Below are 6,418 nucleotides of genomic sequence, written 5' to 3' on the forward strand. Positions count from 1 at the left end.
GCCGACGAGGACCACTCCCGCGCCAGCGCTCTACTAGCGGGCGGACCCGTCGAAGAAGAGTGTCCAGTGGGGCTCAGTAAAGACCTGACCCCTGCGCTCTGCAGGTGTGGGGTCCGTATCGGGATCCGGGCCCCCAGGGGCGCATGGGGGTGGAGTCCATTCCATGATGAAGTCGGCCAGGACCTGACTTTTGATAGCGTGGCGGGGCTAGAAATCCAGCTGGAACTCAGCGAGCTCTGCTGCCCATTTGGCGATGTTGCCAGTGGCGTTTGAGTTGTGGAGAATGGCCCTTAACGGAAAGGAGGTCACCACCACAACTCTATGCGCCTGGAAGTAGTGGCGCAGCTTCCTGGACGCAACCAGCACAGCATAGAGGAGCTTGTGTGTTTCGAGGTACCTGGCCTTCGCTTCATGGAGGACCTCGCTGACGTAATATACCGGCTTCTGGACAGTCCGGGTCCCCAAAGCTGGTTCTAAGTTTTCAGGTCTCTGAACTTCTTGTGTCGCCCTTTCGGCAACTAACACCATGCTTACCGCTTCTGCCGCCGCTGCAATTTATAGGTATAGCGATTCCCCTAGCTCTGGAGCCACCAGGATCGGCAGGGAAGCTAGGTGCTGCTTCAATTCTTGGAAGGCTTGCTTCGCCTCTTCGGTCCAGGTAAAAGGGCCGGATTTCCGTAGGAGCTTGAAGAAAGGCAGTGCCCTCTCGGCCAGCCTCGAGATGAAGCGGCTAAGGGCAGCCAGTGACCCCACAAGCTTCTGGATGTCTTTGATACGGGCGGGAGGCCTCATTATCTCGATAGCCTTGATTTTCTCTGGGTTAGCTTCAATGCCCCGGTATGAAACCAGGAATCCTAGCAGCTTTGCTGGAGAGACACCGAAGATGCATTTCTCCAGGTTTAGCTTGGTGCGGGTTGCCCGGAGCCTGTCGAAAACCAGGGGCAGGTCTTCTACTATAGTCGACCCTCTTCTAGTCTTGACCACGATGTCATCGACGTAAACCTCCACCTTGTCCCGGATCAGGTCCCCGAAGGTCTTACACATCGCCCGAACAAATGTTGGCAGGGCGTTTTTCAGACCGTAGGGCATCACAACATAACAATACAGCCCATCTACTGTCACAAAAGCAGTGTGCTTCCTATCCTCCCTAGACATCCGGATCTGATGGAAATCGGAGTAAGCATCCAAGAAGGACAAAAAGTCGCACCCCGAGGTAGAGTCCACGATCTGATCTATACGTGGAAGTGGATACGGGTCCTTGGGGCATGCCTTATTCCGGCTGGTGTAGTCGATGCACATCCAAAGTTTTCTGTTTGCCTTTGGCACGATGACTGGGTTGGCCAGCCATACGGGGTGATGAACTTCTTCGATGAAGCTGGCGTGCAACAGCTTCCGGACTTCCTCACGGATGAAGTTATGCCGCTCCACGGACTGTCTCCGAGGCTTCTGGCTTACCGGCTTGGCGTCCGGGTAGATCTTCAGATGGTGCTCAATCACCTCCCTGGGGATCCCAGGCATCTGCGACGGTTCCCAAGCAAACACGTCGGCATTTGCCCGGAGGAAGGTGACGAGCGCGAGTTCCTATTTTCTCCCAGATTTCCCATGATGCGGGTGGTCCGGGAGGGGTCTGCGCCGACCAGGATGGTCTTCACGGGTCCGTCATCTGCTCCGGACGGCTGCACCTTCGGCGCTTTGGAGGGTGCCTTGGCACCGGAGGCCGAGGGGCTTCTTCCTTCGCCGTCCGGTCGAGCGATCTCGGCCGCCAGAGCATGTAGCTTCTCGATGGCCGCCAGCGCGGCGGTGCGGTCGCCCCGCACACTGAGGATTCCCGCGGGGGACGACATCTTGAGGACCAAGTACCCGTAATGGGCAATTGCCATGAACCGGTACAGGGCCGGCCTCCCAATGATGGTGTTAAAGGGGAGGTTGACCTCCGCAACATCAAACTGGATGTTCTCCGTGCGAAAGTTTTCCTCTGTCCCAAATGTAACTAGGAGCGTAATGCTCCCGAGGGGATACACAAGCTACGGGCCCACCCTGGAGAATGGGCGAGAGGGGCCTAGCCGGGACCCCGGGATCTGCAGCTGCCTGAATGCCGCATGGCTGATGACATTGAGGTCGGCCCCTCCATCGATCAGCACGTGATGTAGCCGCATATTGGCAACGATGGGGGCGGTGACGAGCGGTAGCACGCCGGCCCCCGCCATGTTGTTGGGGCAGTCAAATGCCCCGAAAGAGATAGTGGTGCTCCTCCATCGTTGGTGTGGAGCAGCTTTAGGGACCCCTGGGACTGCCGAAAGAACCTCCCGTCGTAGGGACTTGACACTCCTGCGGGAGACAAGCTCCCAGCTTCCGCCGTACATTACGTACAGCTTCTTGCGGCGGTCGTCGTCGTCGCCGGAGTCGGAGTCCTCAGTGAAGATGTCCTTAAGGTCTCCCTCGGGCGATCGGTAGCCGAGGTCTTGTCCCTCCACAGACACAGCTTCTTCGCCGGCCCCTTCCTTGCGAACCCGGCGACGAGGCGGCGAGCCGTCCTTAGAGGATTGCCCGCGCCGTTCGCTGACGCGCTTCACGAGTTTGATAATCTCTCAACAGTTGGCGGCACTGTGGCGGCTGTTGGGGTGCACTGGGCATGTGCTACCATTGCCTTCCTGGGGACGTGGGTGCTTGTTGCGTTTACCCTGGCCCCCGGCCGCGGCAGCGGCGACTGGAGCAGCAACCTGCTGCTTCTCGTGGCCACGGTTCCTATTTCTCTTCTTTCTTTTGCCATCACCCTGGGCGGTGGCACCCGATCCACCCGTCTGGGTGACCCTGGTCTGCAGCGCCGAGTGCCAGGCACGTCCCTCGGTGGCTCTGGCGTATTTGTCAGCCAGAGCGAAGAGCGTGGTGACGTTATCCACGTCATGCGTGGCCATCTTCTCCAGCATCTTTTCATCACGCACCCCCTGGCGGAAAGCAGTGATGATGGAAGCATCTGAGATACGAGGGATTGTCCCACGTACCTTGGTGAAGCGGGAAATGAACGCCCGGAGGGTTTCCCTGGGCTCCTGCCTTACTGCATGGAGGTGTGCTTCCACACCATGCTGTTGGTAGGCGCTAGCGAAGTTCATCAGGAACCGTGCGTAGAGCTCTTCCCAGGAGTGTATGGACCCTAGGGCTTGGTTCATGAGCCAAGTCCGGGCTGGCCCAGACAGAGCCACATGGAAGTAAGTCGCCATTACGGCGGTGTCTTCACCCGCTGCCGTAATGGCGGTGACATAGACCTGCAGGAACTTTGACGGGTTTGTCGTACTGTCGTATTTTTCTGGCAGGTGTGGGCGAAACTTGGATGGCCATGTCGCCACGCGGAGGTGGTTCGCTAGGGCGGCACATCCTACTCCAGCCAACGGGATGCTTGTCTAGAATCGGGCGTCCTCCCGGGCTTGTGGTGCAACCGCAGTGAAATCTTATTCGAGGTTGTGACCCTTGAGGTTCTGGCGGCGCTCACGCGCCCTTCTTAAAGGGATACGGGCATTCCTGCCCGCACGCCTACGGTTGAGTTCGTCTCACAGGTCTTCTAGTCTCTCTGAGGGACTTGCGTATCTTCTTCCGCGCGTCTATGGTTGAGCTCCGCCCGTAGGTCTTTGGTCGGGGCAGTCTTTACCGAGGGCGAGTGCACCGAAGCTGTCGCCTCGTACTGGCACCCGGATGATCGAGGTCTGGGTCTGACCGAGCCAGAGTGCGCCACGCCGAGGAGGCGATCCACGTCATCGCGCCACTGTTCCATAGCCCCTGGCGATGCCGTGGGACTTGGTGGGTGGCGCAGCAACTCCCTGGCCATGGAGAGCGCCCCGGCAGGAGCAACCCTCGATGGAGTCCGGGACACCTGCGCTGGTGTGCTCTGCCGTGCGGGGCGCACAGCTGCGGCACCAGACGCCGGACGACCGGAATTCTGCGACGTAGAAGATGCGGCCCCCTCCTCCAAGAGGAAATCTTCAGAGGTCTTGTCACGGTGCTTGGCAATATGGACCATGGTGTCAGACAAGTAACAAGCAAAAACCTAATGCCTAGCCCCCTACCTGGCGCGCCAAATGTCAGAGAGAAAATCTCCGGCCGGGTGGCGGAGTGCACCCGCCCTAAATCCTAGAATGAGGAGGAGCCTAAGCGTCTTGCTTGTTACGAGATTGGTGGATGAACACACGAGAGCACGCGAGGGTTTAGAGTGGTTCGGGCCGCCGGAGCGTAATACCCTACTCCACTTGTGTGATGTATTGTTGTGCAAGCTTGAGTTCGAATGAACTTGTCTTGTAACGTCGCATGCCTCCCCTTTTATAGCTGAAGGGGGGCATGCACAAAGGTATTGAGACCTGACATGTGGGCCCAGGGACAAATGGGAGGATGGATCTCCACGCATCACCATATCGGCAACGCCTACAATATTGATATCTTGCGACAGCATCCTCGGTAACGCGCAAGTCATGATGAGTGCGGCGCGTGCGACGACACAGGCGTACTGTTGGCCAACGGAAATCGACAGGCATGCCACTGCAGGATGGCTTGGGCGCCGCCTGCCAGCTGAGCGGAGAGGGCGCATTAAATGCCGAAGGGGTACATCACCTGTCAGCGGGGTAGTCAGGCGACGTGTCTTCTCTGCATTAAATGCAGGGGCAGTGCGGCCCAGAGGCCCTACGTTAGGCCCATCCCGCAGCTTACGTCATGCATGGTACGCCTTTTGGCAGTGCCAAGCCTTTGCCTAGGCGAGGGATAGAAGCTTGGCGCAGACAGGCCCACACCAAGCTGGGCCTGGACACGTGTCGCCCCCGGACCCCTGCCTGTGCAGGGTCCGGGTATTCTCTCGCTTCCAGAATTCCGGGACCCAGCGACGAGTAGTCCGGACCCTACGCAGAAGGGTCTGGAGCCTGCCTCGGGGGTTCGCTCATCACGTGCAGGGGTCCGACGCCTTCTCCCTAGAAGGCCGCAGGTCCAGACCTACTGCGTGCCTCCTAGGGTACGCTTCTTCCTTGGCCACGTGGCGGCCCCGGAGTGGCAGATGTGGCGCGGCTCAGAATCATTCCCCTGCACAACTAGAGACTCCCCCGTCGGCATAGTGCCTTCATACTGTGCCAAGGGGTACCCCTGTTTCAGGATACCGACAGTTGCCAAAGGTGACGCAGCTTGATCACCTTGCGAAGCCATTGTCGTGGTCGTGGAAACATTAAATAACATTATAGTTTATATCATGTGTTGACAAAGTAATACGTGATATATATTACATTTGTACCTTCGGTTTGCTCAAAGGTGAAAGTGAGAGTGCAATCTCTATTCATCATGAGAAGTATGTCAGGTACTGTTCATCTATTTATAGGCATGGGACGCAGCCCGGGCAAAAATACATTTATGACCCTGACATATACACATAATCCTAATACAAACATTAGGGATAAACGAGTCTTTTCCTCTTCGACTCAACATCGTGTTTGACATCGTAGCCGCCTTGAGCCGAAGTTGCCTTCCTTCGGTGCTTCAGGCATGCTTGTTATAGCTTCGGCATTCAGTCTCATTGCTTATAGGCAATTTCTTCGTCATTAGGACCTTCGGCAGAGAAGGAGACCCAAAACACTGATTGAATCAGAACCTAACAAAAATTAAGAAATTGCAAAATTACTTGCCTCTCACCATTTCCACTATCTTGTACACAATTGGAGTTACCAACTATGTAGGGTTTCTTTACATATCTATTCTTTTCTTCAACTAGCAATAACGAGCATATAAAACACATCCAGTTGCAATGTCTGCATAATCTTTAGAAACTTTAATAATGAATAAAATATATCTAATCTAATTCGTGTTCTCCATTCCATCAAATTTGGTGTGCTCCAATATCTCAAAACAAATTACTCAGATAGACACCAATATCTTCTTATAATAAAAGCAGATGTGTAGACAAAGAATGATATAGCCATATCAAATAGCTAGCCACTAATATTCTAGCAGCATGTATATATATCTTATAGGGTTGATAACACCCTTAGTAGGCAATGCATGCATATGACATGCTATTCCGTTTGCAACAAAGTTAAGAAGCGTGAGCTCTTCATGCTATTGATGAGTGCTACCACCGTTTGTTGGTGCTATTCTTTAAAGAACATGCCATACTGCTTGCTTCTATGTCTGTTATATAAACAGACATGTATATGTTAAAACACTGCAGCCGTACACACCTAAACATATAGATTTATCGATGTTTTCATGCACACAACACATATTTTTTTGCGGATTAAGTAGTAAAGAAATAGATGTTGACAACATGTACGTGCTCTTATCCCTATAAACATCAGTATGTACAATCCCAAGCGAAAACCGTGTTTTTTCTCGTTCCCAGCCTACCCGAGGTCGGAAATAGGCGACATATTTCGTTTGAAATTTTTGAATTTTAAAA

The sequence above is a fragment of the Zea mays genome, chromosome 10, assembly GCF_902167145.1.
Source record: "Zea mays cultivar B73 chromosome 10, Zm-B73-REFERENCE-NAM-5.0, whole genome shotgun sequence".
NCBI classification, from domain to species: Eukaryota; Viridiplantae; Streptophyta; class Magnoliopsida; order Poales; family Poaceae; genus Zea; species Zea mays.